Source organism: Macaca mulatta, chromosome 4, assembly GCF_049350105.2.
Source record: "Macaca mulatta isolate MMU2019108-1 chromosome 4, T2T-MMU8v2.0, whole genome shotgun sequence".
Taxonomy (NCBI): domain Eukaryota; kingdom Metazoa; phylum Chordata; class Mammalia; order Primates; family Cercopithecidae; genus Macaca; species Macaca mulatta.
In genome coordinates, this window is record NC_133409.1 from 124490452 (window position 1) to 124515058 (window position 24607).

At 38.3% G+C, this 24607-nt stretch overlaps 1 long non-coding RNA gene across 1 annotated transcript in view; it reads right to left on the minus strand.

The window, feature by feature from the left end:
• Nucleotides 1-732: 732 nt before the first annotated feature.
• Nucleotides 733-24607, minus strand: part of LOC144340333 (uncharacterized) — a 34562-nt gene continuing 10687 nt past the window's right edge. Inside the window, exons 2-3 of the long non-coding RNA XR_013416322.1 lie at nucleotides 2755-2816; nucleotides 733-2315 (exon numbers count right to left, since the gene is read on the minus strand). This is a non-coding gene — a long non-coding RNA (uncharacterized LOC144340333). The remainder of the gene's footprint in view (nucleotides 2316-2754; nucleotides 2817-24607) is intronic.

Genomic DNA, 24607 nt, shown 5'->3' on the forward strand with positions numbered 1-24607 from the left:
ATTCTGTTGACTATTATTGAGCATGAGATTTTAGAATCATTATCTGGTCAAGATCCTCCCAAAAGGATTTCATTTTCTTATTTTCTAAACAGACACACAATTCCTTAACCAAATTGGATGCTCGAAGGATCCTTTATGATTCAATTAGAAGTCCTAAAAGTTGAGTCCTCAGGAAGAAATAAAAAGTAATAACAACAAAACACCCACCATGATCACTTTTCTTTCAAAGGCTTAATAAACATTATCTAATTTTTTCCTTTAAACAATCCTGCTAAGGATGTTTTAACAAACTCATTTTAAGAGTGAAGAAACTGAACTTGGGGGAGCTTTATCAGCTGAGAGACTACCCAGCTAGAAGGGTAGTGAAGCAGGGATTACAACTGACCCTGAAGCTAAAACACTTAACCTCTAGTTTCTCTTCTCTCTAGAGCAGCGGTTCCCAAAGTGCTGTCCCTGGACCAGCAGCCGCAGAATCACCTGAGAATATGTAAGAAATGCAAATTCCCTGGCCCACCTGGACCTACCACATCAGCAACTCTGGGAATGAGATCCAGCAATCAGTGTTGTACAAGCCCTTTAGGTATTCTGATGCAGGCAAAGCTTGAGAACCACTGATCTAGAATCCAAAGACTGAGGAGTAATAAGAGGGTGCAAGAAATATTGCATGGAAAAAAAATAAAAAATAAACACAGAAAAGAACAGCACTCACTGAAACGAATGAGAAGAAATGCTACATTCGGGGTTTATTAAATGACTACTGTGTTGGCAATAACAGCCACTACATGGCTTTATAAGAAATAAAACAGAAAGTGCTTAGCTGAAAGGGGTCCTTTATTCTTTTCAGATCAGAAGAACTGAGAAAGCATTGAACCAGAATGTATAAAAATCTAAGATCTTTCATCCCATTTCTCTGAGACTTATAATCAAGTAATGCATTAGCAACTCTTGGCTAATACACAAATGCCTGTCCATATGAATTTTGATCTCCTTCACAACCCAGACCATAAACAGGTCTGAGCACCTGAGTGTAGAAGAAGCTTGGAAAACCCCTGAGAAGAAGAAAACATCCTGAGACATCACAGAAAACACAAGGAGATTGTCGAGAAAGAGCAGCATACAATAGCAGTGCAGCTGGAAGGCTGAGGAGACGGGGTGAGGGCCAAGGAAATGAGGACAGACTGCCAGGGTGGACGCTGGGGAGGCTGGGCCAGCAGCACCATCTGGGGTGGTGAGGTGAGCCATATGCCCTGTGCATTTGGGGCCTACCACAGCCGCCTCTGTGATTAAAAGGGGAACAAAAAAATACTTTTTTATTATTGTTTTTGAATTGGATACATTTACCATTATTTGCGGTAACATACAGTTTGTCCAAATTTCATTTAGTGAAATTAGCGCATCAAACCAGCTGGATTTGCCCATGCAAAGAGGACTTAGTGGGTTCAGGTGTTGGGCTCTTTGTAAGAATTACCTATTAATTAAGTGATTAAAAATAATTAGCCTTTCGGTTGGGTATCCTGTCAAGATTAGGGATAAATTCTTGGAGAAAACTGATTGTGAAAGGCACAGGCTTGGATTGAATGCATTTAAAATAGTCCTTGGGTCTTTCATTGGGTAGTGAGATGCCTGCTTGGCTTGGAAAAATTCAGCCCACAAGATTTTCAAAATCACTCTATGAATAGGAAAACTGTTACTGTCGCAGATCTTTGCCATCCTCTTGGAATTTAAAGCAGCATTTTCAAGGTTTATTATTTGTATTGGTTTTAATAGGATTCTTTTATGAACCTTTTTAATGAGGAGTGTTCAATTATTGCTTCCTGAAAACATTGCTGTGATATCAGATTCCATGCTGTGAGGCCTCGTTTGGTTAATGTGTATGTGATCTGAATGGAAAATAAAAGAACTATTAAATAGCCGTTTCTTTCCCTTACTGTATCAAGCTTTCTTTCTGTTAATGTTGGTGAATGGTGGATGTATGCAAACACTCCATCTTTCTAGTTTGGGAAAGCCACCAGATTTAAAAAGAAAATGTACTTAAATGTAAAAATCCATATAATGTGATGTTTATCAGAAAAGGCCTTTTTCAGACTAAAACCTTCTCTCTTTCTTTTAACAAATCAGAAAGGACTGGGCAGAAGTTTCCTAAACCCGTGGGATGATTAATTAGAGAGGGAGCCCCTGGCAAAGCTCAAAAATGTGAGAACAAATGTGCACGTTTAATATGTAAAGCTCAATCTGGAGTTTAAAACTGGATGCAGCAACTTGAAGTATGTGCCTCAAGGCATGGCTCAAATACTCTGCTGAAGAATCTGATAACCCTGAAGAAAGAAACTCAAATTGTTAATCCACTTTTAATCACCAATCAGGAGAACTTTTGCGAATAGTTGATAAAACAGACCAGCATGTGACTTGAGTTGAAAGTGTTACATGCCTTTTATGCATCTTTAATTACAGCTATGAAAGCTCTCATGAGCTCATGTACTAGTAGAAAATATTTCAATTTTAAGAATGATGACTAGGAATGTTCAAAACGGAATTTGGAGGTTCTAGAATAAGGCCATCTTTGGCATAATGGTTGGAGCAGGGAGAACACATTTATCCTGACAAAATCAAAACTACTGTCATCCACCCTGGTATGCAATGCATAATAATCAAACTTTGAACTTTTATGTAGATGGAAGCATATTAACCCCTTGTCACCCAAATATGTGCTAGTTGCTACCAAACAACTTCCTATATAACGTAAAGTGTACTCACAGAAGTTCATTAACTTCCACGGAGGACTTTGGTGTTTCAGTATTATATATGCTAGCACCATCCTGTGAGAGAATGACATAACAGAAATTAAAGAACAAATAATATTTTCTTTGAACAAAGACTATACAGGAATTATATCTGCAATAGGCATATTGATGTGAATAAACTATTTCAAGTTCTGAAATGGCAAAGCACCATGCATCAGCCATAAAGAAGTAGTTTGTGGGGAGTGAGAAGAGGGTTCAGGTGTTAAACTTCTTGTAAGAATTAATTAATTAAGTGACCAAAGATAATTAGTTGGGTATCCGGTCAACATTACGGATAAGTTCTTAGAGAAAACTGACTGTCAAAGGCACAGGCTTGGATTGAATGCATTTAAAATCATCACTGGGTCTTTCATTTGGTAGTGAGGTGCCTACTTGGCTTAGAACAGTTCAGCCCACAAGACTGAGGCAGCCTGATATGTGTCACCCCCATCCTGATTCCTCACCTCCACTCACCTGCCCCATCCCCATTCTTTTTTTTTTTTTTTTTTTTTTTTTTTTGTGAGACAGAGTTTCACTCTTGTGGCCAGGCTGAAGTGTTCAATGGCATAGTCTCGGCTCACTGCAACCTCCACCTCTCGTGTTCAAGTGATTCTCTTGCCTCAGGCTCCCAAGTAGCTGTACAGGTGCCCGCAAACATGTCCAGCTAATTTTTGTATTTTTAGTAGAGACGACGTTTCACCATGTTGGCCAGGCTGGTCTCAAACTCCTGACCTCAGGTGATCCGCCCATCTTGGTCTCCTAAAGTGCTGGGATTACATGTGTGAGCCACCGCGCCCGGCGCATACCCATTCTTTGATCCTAACAGTTGTCATCTTCTCAGTCGAAGGTAAAGTGCTATACCAATTCAACCTCAAGGTGTCTCCTAGCCTTACTACCTCCTTCCAACTAGGGTGCCACCCTCCCTCTGTATAGAATTTCTGGCTCTAGCGTAATATAAATGGCAAGTACTATTGGGTTTTTTGCTATTGTTATTGTTATTATGATTATTATTGTAATTGTTCCCTGATGGGGTTGAAGAATCTCAATACTTCCCATTGTAGTTCCCTCCCTCCTACTGAGCTGGAGATTACAACCTCATTATACCAACTTTTTATTAATCACCAAAGGGATTCTTTGGTATGGGGATATTTTTATTAAAATATATTTTATAACAGCCTGATTATTTGGTTAATATGATTATCCTACTTAAATTGAAGGAGAGGGATCTCATGCCATATACTCTCCTACCGTTAAAACCAAGTTAGAATTTATATGCCCTAAGTTTATTGCTAGTAATCGAGACAACTATAAAATAAAAAAACACTGCCAGCCAAAAAATACTTATTCTGGAGTAAGGCAAGTTTATATCAATAAACGTTCCTTATTAGTTTGCCAGAATTTGCACCTGAGCACTCATTCTTCAGCTACTAGACAATTCTATTGCCATTGAAAAGCCTAAACAGGAAGGGAAATGCTCCATCATCAAGAATGTGGCCCAGTTTAACCAGCTTTTATTGAACACAGTAAAATGGTACCAAGTACCTTTTACCCAGTAAAAAGGTACCAAGCCCATGGATGTGCATTTTTTTCAAAGATTAACAAAGCTTATCTCTGCTCTTAAAAACTTTCCAAGAGGGCCTCATGTTTTCATTTTTCCCAATATTGGAGCAAGTCCCTCAAATTACTCACCCAGTCTGTTAACACCTGGTACAAGCACCCTTTCAGGTAAACAGGCTAATTGATTCCTATGATCCACCCATCAGCCTCTAGGACACTGATCTTTATCATATTCAAATCCCTGAGCTCATCCTTTATTTTTCCCACTCTGTCTAGTGACAATAGGAGCAACCAGCCAATCTCATTATACTCATTAGTTTGCCAAAAATGTTAGAAAGTATCATATAAACAGTCATTCAGATCTTTACTTCCTGGAAGTGGTTAAGAGCATCAAATGGTGCTATTTTGTGTATCACTATCACCAGAGCACAACATGTACTATCAATGCTCTTTTTACTACTGGAAATAGAGTTATGAGCATCTCTAAATCCAATTACGTTTGAGAGCCAATTCCAAAACCCCAGAACCAATTCAGAAAGCTCATTCTTAAGATTCTTTTCCTCTAGACTCCATATCAAAATGTGTATTAGATGCAATACAAAATATGTATTAGACTCCATACAAAATGTGTCCAGAGAACAGAACCACTAGTGTGTGTGTTGGGGGTGGGGGAGAGAGAGAGATTTATTATAAAGAATTGGCTCATGCAGTATGAGGGATGACAAGTCCTAAGATCTGCAAGCTAGGAGAGTCAGCAGGCTCAGAGAGAGCTGATGGTATAGCTCCAGTCCCAGTGTGAGGCCCAAGAAGCAAGAGAGCTGATGGTGTAAGTTTCAGTCTCAGTCCAAGTCCAAAGGCAGGAGGAGACTGATGTCCCAACTCAAAGGAAGTCAAGCAGAGAGAGCGAATTCTTCCTTACTCAGCCTTCTGTTTTTATTCAATGCTCAACTGATTGGATGAGGCCTGGGGACATTGTGCAGGGCAATCGGCTATACTCAGTTTACTAATTCAAATGTTAATCTTATCCAGAAATACTCTCACACACACACACAGAAAAAATGTTTAACCAAATTATCTGGGCACCCTGTGACACAAAATCAACCATTACAAAAGATTCAGCCACATTAGTTTACAGTTTATCAATTCTACCATCTCTGTGTTCTATTCTGTGAAGAGCAGTTGAGCAGAAATCCCCCCAAATGTTAATATTACAAAAAAACACAAAGTTTTAGATTGAAATGCAATTAAATCAAGCAATAGTTCTAGATGCCAAATATGCAAGATGCATACTAGGCACCAACAGTTCTTCCATGCTGATGCAATTATATAAAAATCATAAATATAGGCTTTCTGCTCCTCCCATTCTACAGACAGTCACATCTTGTCCAGTGCCAGCCATGTCCCTGAGACACGAAGGTTGAAGTGAAGGCCAGAGTAAATGGATTTGGCCTTACTGGGTGCCTGGTCACTAGGACTAGTTTTAACTCTAGCAAAGTGGTTATTGTCACCATCAATGACCTCTTCATTGACCTCAACTACATGGTCCACATGTTCCAGTATGATTCCACCCATGGCAAGTTCCACGCACCATCAAGGCTGAGAATGGGAAGCTTGTCATCAATGACAATCCCATTACTATCTTCCAGGAGCAAGATCCCATCCAAATCAAACAGGGGGATACCAGTACTGATTATGTTGTGGAATCCACAAGCATCATCACTACCTTGGAAAAGCCTAGGGCTCACTTAGAGAGGTCATGATTTCCGTCCCTTTTGCTGATGGCCCATGTTTGTGTTGGGTGTGAATCACGAGGAAAACAAAAACAACTTCACAATCATCAGTAATGCTTCCTGTTCCACCTACTGCTTAGCACACCCAGCCAAGGTCATCCATGACAACTTTGGCATCATGGAGGGATTCATGACCACAGTCCATGCCATCACTGCCACCCAGAAGATGAAGACAGCCCCTCTGGAAACTGGGATGACAGCTATGGAGCTCTACAGAACATCATCCCTGCAATTAATTAGTGCTGCCAAGGCAAGGTCATCCCCACACTGAATGAGAAGCTCACTGGCATGGCCTTCTGTGTCCCCACTGCCAATATGTTGGTTGTGGACCTGACCTGCCATCTAAAGAAACCTGCCAGGTATGGTAACACCAAGAAGGTAATGAAGGAGGCATGGAAGGGTCCCCTCAAAAGCATGGTGGGGCTACACTGAGCACCAAGTTATCTCCTTCAACTTTAACAGTGACATTGACCCTTCGATCTTTGACCCTGGGGCTGGCATTATCCTGCACGATCACTCTGTCAAGCTCATATTCTGGTATGACAATGAATTTGGCTACAGCAACAGGGTGGTAGACTTTATGGTACACATGGCCTCCAAGGAGTAAGAGCCCCCTAGACCATCAGTCCCTGTGAGAACACAACAAGAAAACAGAGGCCCTTAGCTGCAGGCAAGTCCGTGCCACACTGTCCTAGACTATCATCCCCAGTGAGAAAACAACAGGAAAAGAGGCCCTTGGCTGCTAGCAAGTCCCTGCCACATTCTGTCCCTGACATGCTGAGACTCTCCCTTCAACACCGTTTCAATGCCAGACCCCTGAAGAATGGGAGAAGCCTAGGGAGCCCCACCTTGTCATGTACCATCAATAAAGTCCCCTGTACTCAACAAAAGAAAAAAATCATAAACATAGTGACACTTTACCTTCAGTCTGAGGTTTTACATCCTTTCTGTTTAACTGTGTATCTACTCAAATAACACACTGAGGTAGCATCAATATCTGCCCTTTCCAGGAAGTCTATACTATCCAGTTTTACTCCAGATGCATTTTCTTATGACTGATTCTTTCTCACTGTTCTATAAACTCTGAGTTCCTCACTCAATTTTAATCACTTTTAGATAGGTATTCAATATCCTAAACAGAGATGGGCAAACACTAAATGCAAAAGTAAATAAATAAGTAGTTTTATGACTTTGATATATATTAAGTGTGTATAGATATTAGTTTTTTACTTCTAGCATGAAACATCTATCTCGTTGCTTTACAGACATGGTTTATGTGTATCCTGCCCTAAAATTGGCTCTCCAGTTATTTTTATAGATTTCTTCTCTCCAACCAGATAGTAAATTCCTTAAATGTCAGGGATCATCACCTTCTCTTCTTTTAAATAGTGTTTATAAGCAAAAATGTAACTGCTCAATAAAAGTTAGGTGAATCATACACCTTTGTATTCTTGGTTGAATAAATGAAAGAATAAATGACTGCCAAACCCTCTGATGTCTCTGTTGTATCTGATCTTCTAAGGGAGAGATGGGATAGGGCATCTCATATCTAGCAATAAATAAGTTGCTCCACATACAGAAGCTGAAACAAAAATCGATTTTGAAAAATTTACATTTTGAAACAGTGTAAATAACAGTGTTCTTGGAAATGGTGTTCTTTAAAATGCTATGTTATTCAAATCAACTTTCGGTTTTCAGGAGCTAATTATTCAAGGGTTGTAACCCAAGAATTCAATACTTATCCAAGTGGCCTCTTACCGAAGGTGATCAAATACAAGGTCTCTAGAAAGATGCCACCTTTGTAACCCTCTTGAAAAAAATTATTTGAAGACAAACAGGAGAAGAGATATAATTAACAACTCAGGAACAGAAAAGTCAGCATAAAAGAACAGGCAGTGAACATGGAGACCAATTAAAATCAGATATCCAAATAATTGCAAATCTAGTTATATAACTAGAGGTAAATGTCAAAAAGAAAGGTTTCTTAATGAAACAAAGTCTCAGTTATAAAATAGATCTAAATCCCAAGACCTGATTAACAAAGACAAGTAATAAGGGAAGAATAGAAGCCCTCTTGAATAAAGAGGTTTCAAAATAAACTATTTCACTCTTAATTTTGATAATTACAGAAAATATCAATAATGATTTAAGAACGTTTACAAATAACCACATATAAAATAAAATCAGGATGCATAACTTCTAAAAGATTTAAGAAAATTAAAGAAAGTAGTTGATTTGTATTTGCTTATCGAATACATTTTGAGCAGCCTCTGTTTATTGGCACTGCTCCAGTTTGTGTTTATACACAGTGGTTTGCAACCTAGAGACCCAAGGGGTTGATAATGTCTCTTAAAGTGAGTCTAAAAACAACTCAGAAAAAAATATGTTGTTTATAAGAAATAGTCATAAAACAAAGCCAAAAGACTAAAGTTAAAAGTTTATGCAACGACCCATGAGACCTTGAAGGAGGGGCCCGCAACTCTGACCAGCCTGCTGGGTTGTAGACTTTCTGGATGACCCAGCCCTGCCCATTCTCCAGCCTTGCCTTGAGTATCTCTTCCAATTAGTCATAAGGCTTAACTCCAGGGACTCTTAAGGATGTAGCACATTCCCTGGGAAGTACATTCTTGTTTATCAGAGTGAGTGGAGGTCACTATTAACATTTAATGGGTTGAGCTAGCATGGTGAAGAAACTACCTTCATTCCACACAACTTTAGAATATCCCACTAAATATTCATGTAAGTTAAAACATTTCTTCCAAACTTAATACCTGAATGTGATTATATTTTTATATTTAAGAAATAACTTTTACAAGGATTTAATATAAATGACTTCTGTGTTAATCAAGGGAAGTGGATTTCATTTTATTCAGAAAATTACCAAATATTTGTTCCTCATGTAGGAATATCATGTCATCAATAGCAACCTAACTCATGAAATGTGAGTTACCAAGCAACCTAACTATGCTGTATTTCATTCATAGTGATTTGATGTTTGGATTACAAACGTCTAACAACTTCATTATACCTTCTAGAATATTTGTGGTCAAGAATTCACACATTAAAACTCTTATTAACTTGCAATATATTTACTGACTTTTGTTTCTTTATTGTATTCCAGTTAAGGCATTATATTGATTTTATTTTTTTTTTGAAATGATGAATGTAAGTACATGCAAATTTCACTTCAGGATAGTAAAAGGGGTACTGTAAAATACTTGTTATAAATGGATTTCACATTGGCTTCCCTTAAAATATTCCAAAATGCCAAATTTTTCCCAGCTCAGGGTTTGACAGGAAAAATTCACTGCCCTCCACCCTTACTTCAAATCCTAAAGATCTCAAAACCCTTACTTCCCTGTCTGGGGACTGACTTCTTTGGCTTTTTACCTCAGCTGTCCCATCATGGACAAAATGTCACCTCTGCTGAGAAGCCTTCCCTACCTCCTCTAGCAATTGTGTTTCCTCTGTAGTCTTCCATATTTTCACTTGCTTTCAGAACTCTTATCACCAATACGAATTATTATTATGCTCATTTATATACTTAATATCAATTTCCCCCAGTAAAGGAAAACCAAGTATTTTTCATTATTCACCACTGTATAGCCAGAGTCTAGCACATGGCCTAAAACATGATGAGAGATCAGTAATAATTGGTCGATTGAATGAAAGCTGATAGAAATTCAAGGAAAAGATGGAAAAAGGAAAAAATTTCTCAATTATATAGGATGAATCTAAACACAGCTCCTAGTCTTGGAGGAAACCAGTAGGCAATAAATAAGTGCAAAATCTGAGTATGATTAATAAGATTGCTTTCAGAGACAAACACTACATTTTTTAAAAAATACATGTGTTTATTTAATAACTTCAACTTATTTTACGTTCATGGGGTACATGTGCAGGTTTATTACCTGGGTATTTTGCATGATGCTGAAGCTTGGTATACAATTGATACCATCACCCAGGTACTGAGCGTAGTACCCAATAGTTAGTTTTTCAACACATATACCCCTTCTTCCCTCCTCCTTCTAGTAGTCCCAGTGTGTATTGTTGCTGTCTTTATGTCCACAAGTGTTTAGTTTCCACTTACACGTGAGAACATGCGGTATTTGGTTTTCCCTTCCTGCATTGATTCACTTAGGATAATGGCCTCCAGCTTCATCCATGTTGCAGCAAAGGGCATGATTTCATTCTTTTTATGGCTGTATAGTATTCCATGGTATATATGTACCACATTTGCTTCATCCAGTCTGTTTATGGGCACTTAAGTTGTTTGCATGTCTTTGCTATCGCAAATAGTGCTGTGATTAACATACAAGTGCATGTGACATTTGGTAGAACAATTTATTTTTCTTTGGATATATACCCAGTAATGGGATTACTGGGTTGATTGGTAACTCTCTTTTAAGTTATTTGAGAAATCTCCTAAGTACTTTCCACAGTCATTGAACTAATGTACATCCCACCAATAGTGTATAAGCATTGCCTTGCTCCACAGCTTTGCCAGCATCTATTGTTTTTTGACTTTTTAATAATTGCAAACCACCATGGCACATGTTTACCTATGTAACAAACCTCCATGTCCTGCACATGTATCCTGGAACTTAAAATTATATTTCAAAAAATTAAATTAAATTAAATTAAATTAAAAGGCTACATTGTAAATTGCAACAGAAGGAACTAAGAAGTCTAGAGAGGAAGGTGTGGTGTCTACACTGATTTTTAACATCAGCAGAACTTCATCATCTGAGGAAAGCCTGGAGGATTTGAGGAAAGGCTGAAGGATTTGAATCTTGGTCTTTATGACTCCTGTGGTAATAACAGGAGAAGACATAGTATAGAGGACCCCTAGCTCCAGTGACAGACATAAATATTGGTTGATGATGTATTCTTAAAGTCTGTTTTCCTGCAATGATACATAATAAGTGAGTGTGCTCTACAGAGGATTCAAGACAAAGGACCATGGAAAACAACCATGGAAATGTGGGGATATAAACAGTATGTTCTTTGAGATTACTGAGTTGGCATTACAAGTACCCTTCTAAGTGATCAGTCACTAGCAATTGAAGTCAAAGAGTGTGTTGAGCTGTCAAAATTTACTTTTGTAATTGGGTGAATATTCCACTAACTTTTGTTTTTTGGTTGCAAATAATAAAACCCACTTAATTCAAAAAGGACAAAGGACAAGTAAAAGGGACAAAATGTTATGATGACCCTGAGGTTTGCCATGGAATCAAGGGCCTATCAATGGCATTAGCAAAGTCTAGGAACATCAGAGGAAATCCATCCAAAACCAAGACAATGGCTCTTCTGGTCTCCCTTTCACACTCTTGCGCTCATTCTGTCCATCTATGTGGTCGCCTCACTTTGTCTATCAGCATGTGTTTTTCTAGTAGAATGATTTCTATTCCTTTGGGTATATACCCAGCATGTTGGATTCCTATTTCTCTTTCTTTGAAACCAATGCGGCTCAAAATGACCACCACAATAGAAAATTCCTTCCTCTCTTCAGAAATTTGTGTTACTCAACTAAGACAACTGAATAAATCAACTAGAATTTCTGAATCTTAACTCCAAATTCCTAGAAACAAGACTAAATTGACTCATCATATTTAGAAGTTTACCTCTAGTCTGATTGGCTATGGCCCCAGAGGAAGGGTTGTATGTACTCCTGTTAGGCCTGCCCATGTGGGTAGGTAGTGACAGTTCAGCTCTAAGGGAAAGAGGGTTGTGACTGGGCATACGCCCTAAAAATGCATCTACTAGGCTGGAGTTTTTAAAGTAAATGACTATAAAGTTAGAGAATAGATCAATCTTGTGTTCATTTTTATGAAGAAAGCCTGGGTGTAATTAAAGGAAAAGCTCCCAAACCATTCCTAGAAAACTCCAAATGGTCCAAAAAAAGAAAAAGGAAAGGAAAAGAAAAAAGATTTCTAAATCTCCTTTTCTACTATTGACTTTTTTACAAGTAGTCAGCTGAGTTCACCTAAAAAACCTTTTTGCATTACTCAATGTCTGAAAATAGCAGCAGAGAAGAACTTTTCAAAATAAGAGACTTCTCCAGTCTCTGAAAGGTATTTCTCAAAGACTTTGTTATCAGTTTCTGCTTCTGATGAGCAGTTAGACTGTTACCTTGACACTGATTCTGGGAAGTTGTGCCAATTAGAATTCTTTCGTATCTTTATATCTACTGTCTACATATTTTAGTTGAGAATTAATCAGATAAGCTCTTGGAATTAAAATGTGGTCCACAGCATGAGAAAAGATTATTTCCTCATTATCGGTGGATGATCTCTCTCGCTCAATAAGTTAGTAGGTTTTCTGAAATGAGATACAGCTTCCAACTTTTGTCCACATTTCTGAAAGCTAGAAAAATATGTTAGTAGCTAAATCCATATGTTATCTGTAGAGGTGAGACCAGGAAATTGTGTGGAATAATGTGGCAATTTATATCAGCTTCAGCCAAAAGTAACTTGTAAAATAAGGTGAGGGAGGAAGAAAAGAACTGATAAGCATGGACAATAAAAAAACATTATATAGCATATTTTTGAGTCCTAATTTTGTAGCTATCACAACTTTTATAATTAAGTCAAACAAAATTCTTCTATTGAAAAACTTTTTTTTGAACAACTCTTGTGGTTACAAATGTTTTCTTAGAAATAAGCCTGCAACTTCCACCCCTAGGTTCTAACACAAGCATCTGTACAATCATTGCATTGAACAAGTTAAGACTCCAAAAGTGCAACAGAAAATAAATTTATTTTTACTGCCACTGCCATTAAAGCTTGCTCTGAGGAGCTGGTTCTTTTGTTTTCATGCCCCTATAAACACTTGGAAAGTCCCTATGACTTTTTTCTTTATACTTGTATGAGATATATATCTTTTTCCCCACCTGGCACTTTTGCTCCCAGTCACTCACTAGGCTACCTCTGCCGCCTCCAGGTTGAGGATAGAGAGAGACTGGAAGCAAAGATTAAGAAAGATTTCATTTTCATTGGTACTGTCATGGCAATATAAGTTTGATGCTGTCTGGTCTTAGCAGAAATTTAAAGTTGGGCTTTCTTTCAAGCCCCTTGACATCCCACCATTGTTGGATTTCTTGCAAGTACTTCCTTTGACATCCCAGACTCCTTCTTATGTGACACTCTGGGGCAAGATCCAAGACAACTCCTCCTGTGTGACCTTACCCAGCCCAGAGGAGATAACCATGCACCCTTAGCTAGACTAACTCTAAAGGAACAAGTACCAATGGTCTGATCAAATGGCATTAAGACCCCAGTGTCTGAGCAGGTTAGTGCCACTGTATCTACCTCTTTCCTCACCACAGTCACAGCCAGATAACCACAGTCTTCAGCCACGTAGATATATTTTTTGAATAAGCCAGATGGCAACTTTAAGAAAAGCAGGTCTAGCTCTCAACAGTGGTTCAGTCCACTAAAACCTCTTTCTCTGAACTTACAAAGAGAAAAAAAGTACCTTCTTTATTCCTGCCACACATGACTGGGGACAGTCAAAACACCCTAACGGTCCTCTCCAAAAAAAATCATTTTCGGGACGCCAGGTGAACCCATCTATTCCTTTGAAGAGGAAGAGCTGCTAATGGTTTCCTGACTGGATTTTGAATACCCCCTTGGAAGTCTTTCATGATGTTTTAATGCGTCACTCTCAAATGCAGAGTAGCTGGCTGCCCACACTTGGGGTGTGCAGTGGAAAGTGAAGCTGATTTAGTGTCATTTTAAACTGTGCTACCTGTGGGAGCACAGACAACATGGATAATGCTTCTTCCACGGGAAAGCCTTTTCCACAGGAAAGCCTTTCAAAGGCCCTTTGAAATGATGCTCAAGGTTCTTTAGAGTTTTCAGGTACTTCCAATCCATTATAGTATTTGAAACTCCTCTGCAAGGTAGGAAGGATGGGCACTAAATGAGGCCCACAAAGAAGTAGAACTTACTTGTTCGGCGCTCTCTGCTATAAAATTCTGACCATGAATCAAGTGCCCAACCATGAGATGAAAAAATTGTAAAGCAAGCAGAATTGTTTGATAAAATAGAATTAAAAGCCCAATTATTGAAGAAGATACCATCAGACTATGAAGAGCCCTTAGAAAACAACCCCCACCTCTCTTATGATTCCTACTGGGAAGTCCAGGTATGTATATTTTAAATAAGCTTTCCAGGTGATTTTTTTCTGATATGTATGCTTCCTTTCTCTCTCCTTCCATTTCCTTCATCTCTAACATTCCCATTCTGCTACCTCCCCAAGAATAACTGCCCTGATAGGTCTGAGAAAATAGTGGTAGTGAATTAAGACAGTTAACCAAAAACCAGTTGACACAAAACAGTATTTGCAACCCAGAAACAACTAGTTGTTTGTATACACAGCCCACACTCACCTGCCAACCTCTCAGCTTTGCCAGTCTATTAGGTTGAAGATGTGTAGCGAATTCAAGAATGGAGAAGCAAAAACAGGAAAAAAGGGCCAGAGTCCATGCTACGGCCATTTATCATGATACACTTAACTAACAAGCACTTCTTAAGTTATTTCCTCAACTCCTAAACTCCACCAAAGATAAAGAGGTAGCTGCCTATGACCTTTCTCCTGTCCTTATATTTAATTTCCTTCGGTTTTTCTCTTTCAAAATTTTTTTCCTGCCAAGTTGCAGCATTAAAAGAGATTGAGGAAAGCAATCCTAGGAAATAATTTAGGTGTAAACAATTATGTTTGACTTAGGGATTCCTTGACACACAAATCTTAACTCTTTCAGAATATTCAGAACACATAGTCATTGTAGCAAAAGACCTAGAGAAAGAATAAGAAAGAGTAGTTTAATTTGGTGTGTGTGCAATAGACAGAATATATCAAGTTATAGGAGAGGGTAGGCAAAAGATAATGATGTCAGTAATTATGCAATAAATACATAAGAATTTGGTACCTGGAAATGCAATGATGCCCAAACAAAAAATCTAAACTATGAGCCGTTGGTTCTGGGACTGGGCAACAAGAAGAAACTCAAAGCCTAGGGAGTTTGTTGGTGGGAGTTTGAAGAGGGTAAAAAAAAAAAGTGTCGTGGGAAGTTTGGCAACACTGACACCTGTGGTCATGTGGAAAACAGAAAGGATGCCTAATGAATTCGGGAATCTCTTCTGGGGAGATTGCCCCGCAGAAGGTAGAAGGAGCCAACTTGCTTCTAGATGCCTATGACAACAGACTAGAGAAGACTGACAGGTTTAAAAAGGAACTATTCAGTATTCCAGAAGAATTTAGAGAAAACATGAGGAAGCTAGGACTTGCTTAGTTTGAAAGTAAAAATTATTCTTCATTCCCAGTCTCTCCCAGCAAAATATTCTCAATGAAATAGCTTCAAGGAAAAGCTCAAATCCTGAGTGCCATCAGTAAAGCACGATTCCAAGTTAAGGATCTCAAGGCATGGCTGTAAGACCATTCTGAAATATTTAAGTCCAGTAGGATTTCTAAGAATCTCTGGGGTATGCTTCATAGACCTTCTCAGTTAAGCAGCTGGGCTTTTCAGAATCATCAGGGTATTATCCCATAGTAGGTTCACAGCTGGCAAAGGTAGAGAAGGGCATATCTAATAAAGAAATATTGGTTGGCTTTTGTCTAAAGAAGTTTATTATAAAATGATGCCTAACAAACTAATAAAGTTTATAAAACACTTTCATTCACTTTAACTGAAAGAAACAGAAACAGTTCAGAATGAAAAGACATCACTGGATCCCAACCTTCTATGGGCAGGAAGCAGGCTGAGAAAACTACTCAGCTCTAAACACAGGTCACATAGAAAAGGAAGGTTAATTTTGGCAGAATCAAAAGCCCAGAGGATTGAGCCACAAGCCATGGAAACAGTTCAGAATGAAAAGACATCACTGGATCCCAACCTTCTATGGGCAGGAAGCAGGCTGAGAAAACTACTCAGCTCTAAACACAGGTCACATAGAAAAGGAAGGTTAATTTTGGCAGAATCAAAAGCCCAGAGGATTGAGCCACAAGCCATGGAAAAGTCTTCCCAAGGAGCAGGACAGGGCCATAATCAAGGAACTGGCAAACATGCTTGATTAGACTTTAGAATTGCTAGGGACTAGTGACTGCTATGTGCCTGCCATTTCTTTCTGAAATGGAGTGTCCACTGGGGTTCCCCTATCTCTGAGCTACCATTGTGTATTGTGGGGGTTAGTCTTTTGAGTTCACAGTTCTTCAGATAGGAAGAAACTGTACTTGATGAACTGTGCTTAAGGATCCTTATCTGTACCTTGCCTTAATTTAAAAGATGAGATCCTGGACTTTGAGCTGATAGCAGGAGGTGGCCAGATAGTAAATATTTTAGACTTGCAGGCCATAAGGCCTCTAGTCACAATTATTCAACTCTACTGTTATAGCATGAAAGCAGCAATAGACAACATATAAATTAAAAGGCATGTCTGTGTTCCTGTAAAACTTTATGAAAATAAGTGGAAGACCATAATTTGCCAATCCCCGATGTAATGGGATGAGGTTTTGGTGATCTAGAACAAGCGTATTTTGCATATGAGTGAAATATAAATCATTTGTGACCAAAGGGTAAATTATAGAAAATTAAAGATGAACATAAATCCTTTGACACTCCTGTCTGAGAAACTAGACAGACTCTGCAACTGCTTTGACCAATTAAATACAGCAGAAGTGACATCATGCTCGCTTCCTCACCCCTAAAACACTGGCAGCTTCCACTTCCTATCTCTTGAAACTCACTCTTGGAGCCCCAAGGCCTAAGTGTAAAGCTTCTAACTACCAGCTGAAGAGACCATATGGAGAGACCTTCAGCTCATCTGGCGAGGGAAAAGGGCCCAGCAGAGTCATTGTGGTCAAGATACCAGGCAGGTGAGTAAAGCTGCCTTGAAATCTCTAGACCCTGGTAGCTACCAGTTAAAAACTACCAAGTGACCTCAGTCAACACAACATGGAGTAGAAGAATCACCCAGCCAAGATCTGTTCAAATTATCAAGCCACAAAGTCATAAGAGATGTGAAAGTAGTTGTATTTTAAGCCACTAAGTTTTGGAGTTTTTTATTGCAAGAAATAGGTCAAACATATGTATACACATACATATACATCCACCCTAATAATAGGAACAGTTTAGGGATTATGGTGAAGTTAAGTTTGGAGTTTTCTCTTGTTTTGTTTTTCACGATTTACTGTGTTCAACTTCAAAAAAACAAGCTTGAAAGTTTTCTTCCGGACCAAAAAAAAAGGGGAAAAAAAGCAATTGAGAGGAAACAGTTAAATAAAGAGATACAGCATGGCCAAAATGACCCTTAAGAGAGGGCAATTATTTTTTCAGCTCTAATAGAAGGGCCAGGCAAGGAGGCTGACACAGCAACTTTATCAGAGCCCAGAGGAAAGTTGATTAGGATCTGGCTGTGAAAATGGAGGAAAAGAGGTAGTTTTTTTAATGTTATCCAAGAATAGATGAAACTTACTCCTCTCACCTTCTGCATTTCATCATAGAGATGTGAAAAGGTCACAAGAATTGTACCCAATAGCAGCAAGATTGTATCTCCATTTTTCTGTTTCCATCCTAAATCTTAGGAAGGAATAAGTGAATATAAGAGCAAGCACATTTTCGAATTTCATCAGACTCATAGAAACAACACTTGTGTTTTGTTTTTTTCAAAATCAATTCCTTTATTTTAATAGTCTTTAAACATTGGAGTATCCCCAAAAGTAGGCCACCTGCTCTTGATCTACAAAAGGTCCCACCTCCTACCCCCAGTTTGCCATTGTTTCAAAACACAAATGCCAAACTGGAATTTCTTAGCAGACATTAAGTATTTCTCCTGTACATTATCAAGGGACACAGGCTGCCTCCTAATACATATTCTAGGGATATACTGACCGTATCCAAAGTGATTTTTTTGGCAAGAGAGGCAAGCTGTTCTCTTCAGCAAAATGTCCAGGCAATCTGTACCCCACTTACTGTATTCTAATAAACCATCTAGGGCACTTGTCAAATAAGTAATTTGTATTCTAAGAGATTAAAATTTAAAAGCAAGTATTTGACCCAATTTGCAGCACCCCAATTTTTTCAAATGTTGCATTTCTTTTTTTTTTTTTTCTGTCTGCACTCGCACAACAACAACATGAAGAATCTGTACAACAGGTGGCTTATTGATATGCCCTGGAAGTTCAAATTTCTGGTTTAATTCTCCAGAAAGAGAGAGAGGAGACATCTTAATGAAGGACAGCAGAACACATGAGAAACTAATGCAGAGAACACAATGATGCCCCAGAGGTGTCTAATACATTGTGAATTTCATTATAAATAAAATCTGATCATTTTTAGTTTCTTGTCAGATGTATCCTCTAAGCTTGTCCTTCATTCCTGCTGCAGGAAATTCTTTACTGACACTGAATTGGAGAAATGATTATTTTTCCCCAACTCATGGCTTTGTGTTTCTGGAAAGACGATTTTCAGCATGCAAATTGGATGCATCCAAAATCATTCTGATGCAAGACCAGAGCTTCACAACTCTTTACAATTTCAAAATGAGTTTGCTGCCCAAAGGAAAACACAAAACACACCAAAGCTAGAGAAAGACAGTAACATCTCTAAATAGCTTGGAAATTTCTCCCTGCCTGATGAACTGCTTTTATTATTAAAGAGTTTACTGTTTCTCCTCAAATTTGAACGGATGTTTCTTAAAATGGAGTAAATGGTGAAAAGACAAAAGTAAAGAAGCTGACAAACTGTAACCACAATAGCATTCAGCCTCAACCAACAGGAATAGAACAATAAACCTGGAAAGATGTTATTTATATAATAATAATAGTTACAATATATAATTTATATAATGATATAATGATAATAATTATTATATAATAATGATAGCTTACTACATGCCAGGCACTACTGTAAACCCATAGCATACAGTGACTCATTTAATCTTCACAACAGAAGTAACTTTTATTTCCATTCTGTAGATAAGGAAATTGAGCCACAAAAAAGTTAAGCAAATTGCCCAAAGTGTGGAGCCAGGATTTAAACACAGGCAGCTCTGGCTCTAGATTCTAGGCCCTAACCACAATACAAGAGTACCTAAAACATCCAGTTTAGGACAACTGAGAATATCCTATGGATCTGGAAGAGATTGCTAGGAATCTAGCAATCTAGATTCTGTTTCTTGGAACAGTGAGGCCAGAGAGAGACAGAATAGATACTCTGTCTTTTCTTATCTCTTCAAAACTCTTCACAGTTTCTTAAGGGTAGTGGAAAAAAAATGTTTCTCAGGGTAGGTTGGTGTCAGGGGAATGATAAAAACAGCAGCACTACCCAAAGTTCCATAAATTACTGCTGGGAATTCCACAAGAAAGCCTAATAGCCTGGTTTCAACCATCTCTCCTGCTACTTTAATAGACCAAGATGTTTAAATGTATTTCTTTCAAGTTTTTATAGAAAAACTAGGGTTACAAACTATGTGTTTGCAGGAAAAAAAAAAAAAAACAATGAAGAACATTCCTGTGTTTTGATGGTAAATGTATTTTTGGTTGATACAGGAATTTTTGTCATTGAGAGTCAATAGGGAACTCATGAAAGTTATTCAATGTCCAACAGATTCATTGAGTTATCATATAAAAGCTGTAACTCATCAAGACAGACTAAATGTGCCAAATTGTATACTCTACTTGGGATTTTTGTCAACATGATGAACTTAGGAAGATGTCTGCCTGAATAGATACTGTTTTCATAGTTAAATAGAAATCACAAGTTACTTCAAAAGGAAAGCACGCTCACGTCTGTCTTTTCACATGGCAAATGTTTTTTCCTGGGATTTCATTTGCTTCAATTTATTATTTTTCTGGGAAGGAGAAATACGAAATCTGATTATGCATTATTAGCAATAACATTTAATTCATTTTATTTAAAAACTTTCAGTTCCTTATTTCTCTGCCTGAACTAAACTTTATTAAAGAATTTTAGAGCCTGATGAAATTTTATATAGATATTATTCATTCACCGTTGATTAAGCGTTTATTATGTGTCAGGAACAGTTCTAGGGAATGGAGTCCAAGCTCATCTCAGAGATGAGTAAAAGAGAGCCAGAGAAGGAAATTGCCAGCTACAGGTGAGACCCAAAACTAGCAGAGATGCTTAATTTTGAAGGCAAGTGTTCTCCCTCTCCTGATACTGCCTCACAAGGGTGAGACTGTACTAAGAGCTGTGTGAGGCATAGAGCGTACAATAAGAACCTCCCTTCCAAAAATCTTTTAATGTAATTGTAGAAACAGAGGCCTATAAAAAGTAAGACAATACCACCAGAGGTAAGTGCCATCCAAGGCAATAATATAGAGATAAATGGTTGTGTCACAGAGGTTGATCTCACTCATTCTACTTACTCTTCCTAGATTCTTAGGGAAGAAGAGTGCACCTACTTGGGGCTAGGCGCCATGCTAGACATATCACTTATGAGATAATTTTGTTTGCACACGGATACGGAGAGGAAAATATTATTCTCAGTTTATGTTCAGGAAAATGAGATTCACAAGTAATGATATTATCTAAGGTCGCACAGGTGGTGTCAGAACTGGAATTCGTCCCATGATTCTCTTACAGTCTAGCCCAAGCTCTTTCCATTTCAGGACCCCACATCCCTTTACAACACACCCATGCTAACTGGCAGTTTGCTTTCCTGGTCATAGCAGACAGAAATGGAGGTTGCAAAGCATGCTGGGAAGTGGTAGCTGCAGTGCACAGCATCTTTGGCTTCCTCTAGAAGCCACAGCAGTCTGAGAAATGGCATTAGATGCCATGGAATACTGTAGCTGGCACTGTTCTTCTGCATGCTACAATGCACAAGGCAAAAGTAAGTTTTTTTGTATTTGTGGTAATTTAAATTATTGTTCAGAAATTTTCAGTCTCCTCCCCCAACTTCCATAGGAAGAGTATCTTCATTTCATTTAGCTTGGGCTTGGCCATGTGACTCACTTTGGCCAATTCTCATTGCAGAGTTGATGTTAGCAGATTTGACACAGATTTGAAATGTGTTCCTGTGACTGGGCTTGTTCTTTTTGGCTTCCACCATCACCATGAGAAGAACATAATTCAGTTCGGGGAAGACGGATACATAGACACCTGTCACCGGCCCCCCTTCCCACATCAACACGTAGCCAAGATCAAAAGTAAACAATGTTATTTTGAACCACTGAGATTTGGGATGGTTTTGAAGCTGCAAAAACTGATTGAGTCCCTAATTTAGGCCAATAGTCTAACTCATTGAGATTTGCCTCTCAATAACTTCTTTCACTTCAGCCATTTTATGAAACTTTGATGTTGTATCATAATTTGAGAGTCTAGGGCAGGGGTCCCCAGGACCGGTACCAGTCAGTGGTCTATTAGGAACTGGGCTGCACAGCAGGAGGTCAGCAGTGGGTGGGTGAGCATTACTGCCGAGCTCCCCTGTCAGATCAGCGGCCGCATTCGATTCTCATAGGAGCGTGAACCCTATTGTGAACTGTGCATGCAAGGGTGCACTCCTTAGGAGAATCTAACGCCTCATGATCTGAGGTGGAACAGTTTCATAGTGAAGCCATCCCCTGACCCCCAGCACTTTGGGAGGCCAAGGCAGGAGTATTGCTTGAGTCAAAGAGTTCCGTGGAAAAATTGTCTTCCACGAAATCCATCTCGCCACCTTTGGTGCCGAAAAGGTTGGGGAGTGCTGGTTTAAGGTACCTTAGGTTCTAGGCCACTCTTCCCAGATACTAACCTCACCACAAAGGTTGTTTCAAAGTAAATGAAAGAGAGAAAGACAGAGACAGAGACAGGGAGAGAGAGAATAATCAAACTGAAGGTGAGGTCAGTGGTGGGTTTTGTATATATGCTTACACATAGTTTTAACAAAAAACTACAGCATCTACACAAATAATGTCGGTCTCGTTTTTGTGATTATGCCCTTTGACCATTTTAGGAACCACATTTGCTGATTTCTAACCTATTTATTATGCTCCTGTGTTGGAAACATTCAATTGATGTAGAGCTTTCTTTGTCTTAAGGAACTCTTGCATTCCTTGCATTTATAAAACCCAGTTCTACTAGAGAACTCTCTATTTTTCCCGTGGTCCTTGGATGGATTTTAAAAGAGAAAGAAAGTCACTTACTAGTCAATGCATGATGTAGGGATATCCAGGAAACATCTGGGACAATTATTTTCCTGTTTTGCTTCATTTTATTGTTCTTTTCCAATCTGATGTTATTTCTCCAAAATAGCTACAGAAAATTCCATTTTCCTCACATAATGGTAAATAAAATGAACCACAAAATGTACTTATTTTAATTTTTGTTAGAATTCTATTAGATTTGTCTATGTTTTCAATCCATATTATAATTTTATAATTTTTTAAATCGATGTACATAGAATAAATCATTACTTGACACCTCCCCCTTCCTCTTTTGGGTGGAGAACTACTTAAGCACAGTCTTTATGTGACTTTCATGGTTAGAGCTCATGCTTGTAACTATGAAGAATTAAAAAATCATTTGGGAACCATCTTTTCCAATTATAGCTTTGGTAATTCTCTGAGAGCAAATATTACAAGACAGCAGAAGAACAAGCAAAACACGAAAACAAAAATGTGATGAAGATATTAATAATGTAGGCCCTCTTCACAGCCACTCACCAATTTCTCCTCATCTAACAGTGCACTATTTCCTTTTGTTAGCTATTTCTTGCCATTAATCCTTCTATAATTGCCAATATTTCACTCCAATCTTTCAACCTTGCCAGGCAACAACTGTAAGTGCTTTAATGCTTGTATTGTGCACAGCCAGCTCAACAGACCAATATCAGCCTGCTTTTTGCACATACAGAACTCCATAGGAGTTATGCTATAGCAACTCTATATTTTCTTAAAAACTATAGGTGTTAAACTATAGGGAAGAAAAAGTTAAAAATTTCCAGAATGCTCCCTCTTTATTCTTTACTTTTTCTTCATACCGAGCAATATTTATCCTTTCTAAACTATAATACCTGGCTCATCATCAAAATGTTTTCTAAATCCTAAAAAATTATTAAATTTGTATAAGATCCTTCAAAAAATTAAAACCTATTAAACAAACAAACAAACAAACAAAAAACCCAGGCCAGGTACAGTAACTCATGCCTATAATCCCAGCACTTTGAGAGGCCAAGGCAGTAGGATCACTGGAGCCAAGGAGTTCAAGACCAGCCTAGGCAACAAAGCAAGAACCCACGTCTACAAAAAATTGAAAAAAATCAGCCAGGTGTGGTGGCACGTACCTATAGTCCCAGCTACTTGGGAGGCTGGGGTGGGAAGATCAGTTGAGCCCAGGGGTTTGAGGTTGCAGTGACCTATGATTGCACCACTGCACTCCAGTATGGGTGACAGAGTGAGATATATATATATGTTTATGTGTTTCGAAGTCAAAAGACCTTGGCTGGCATCATTGATCTACTCAAAGTTTTAATCTTGGGCAAGGCACTTATCTTTTCTAAACACTAGTTTTCTCATTTATAATAAAAAGATAACATCACTCATGACAAAATCAGAGAATCACTGGGAATATGAAATTATAGAATATCAGGATTAATGTAATTGATGTTTAAATGGTATCAGAAATTGTTAAAAATCAGTTTAAAATAACAGTAAAAAATAAAAAGGAATAATGATTAACTCAAATTTAGTGATACTCGATACTGAGATACCCTATTATTTTGACTATTTAATAGCAACAGTGAGGATGGTTTAATAAGTATACTGAGTCTTATTACAGAGTCTTAGAGTGCCTTCTCTGAAATATCTTTATAGGATACTGTGGTAGGCTGAGAAATGACCCTCAAAAAGATACCCATGTCCTAATCCCTGAAAGCTGTGAATGTTACCTTTATGACCAAAATTGGTCTTTGCAGAAATGATTAAGTTAAATATATTGAGATAAGGAGATTATTCTGAATTATCTGGGTGGGTCCTACATATAATCACAAGTATCCTTATAAGAAGGAGGCAAAGGGAGACTTTACACACATGGCAGAGGAACAGGCAATGTGACCATGGAGACAGAGCTGGGACTGATGCCTCTACAAGCCAAGGAATGTTGACAGTCACCAGAAGCTAGAAGAGGCAAGAAATGAACTCTCCTCTAGAGTACCCAAATGGAGTGTGGCCCTGTTGACACCTTGATTTCAGCCCTGGGAAACTGATTGCAGACTTCTGACATCCATTTGTATAAGAGAATAAATATGTATTCTTTTAAGACACTAAATTTGTGGTAATTTGTTATAGGTGGCTTAGGAAACTAACATAAGCACTTTAGCCTACAGTTACTAGATATCCTTGGATAGGAGGCAAGACAGACATGCTTTATATAACACTTTGTTTCATAATAAATAAGTTATGTAAAGCAACAGGCATAGAGTAGCTGCTTATAAAATAAGCATCTTTGTTCTTACATTCTGTTGCAAAGTACAAGTACAT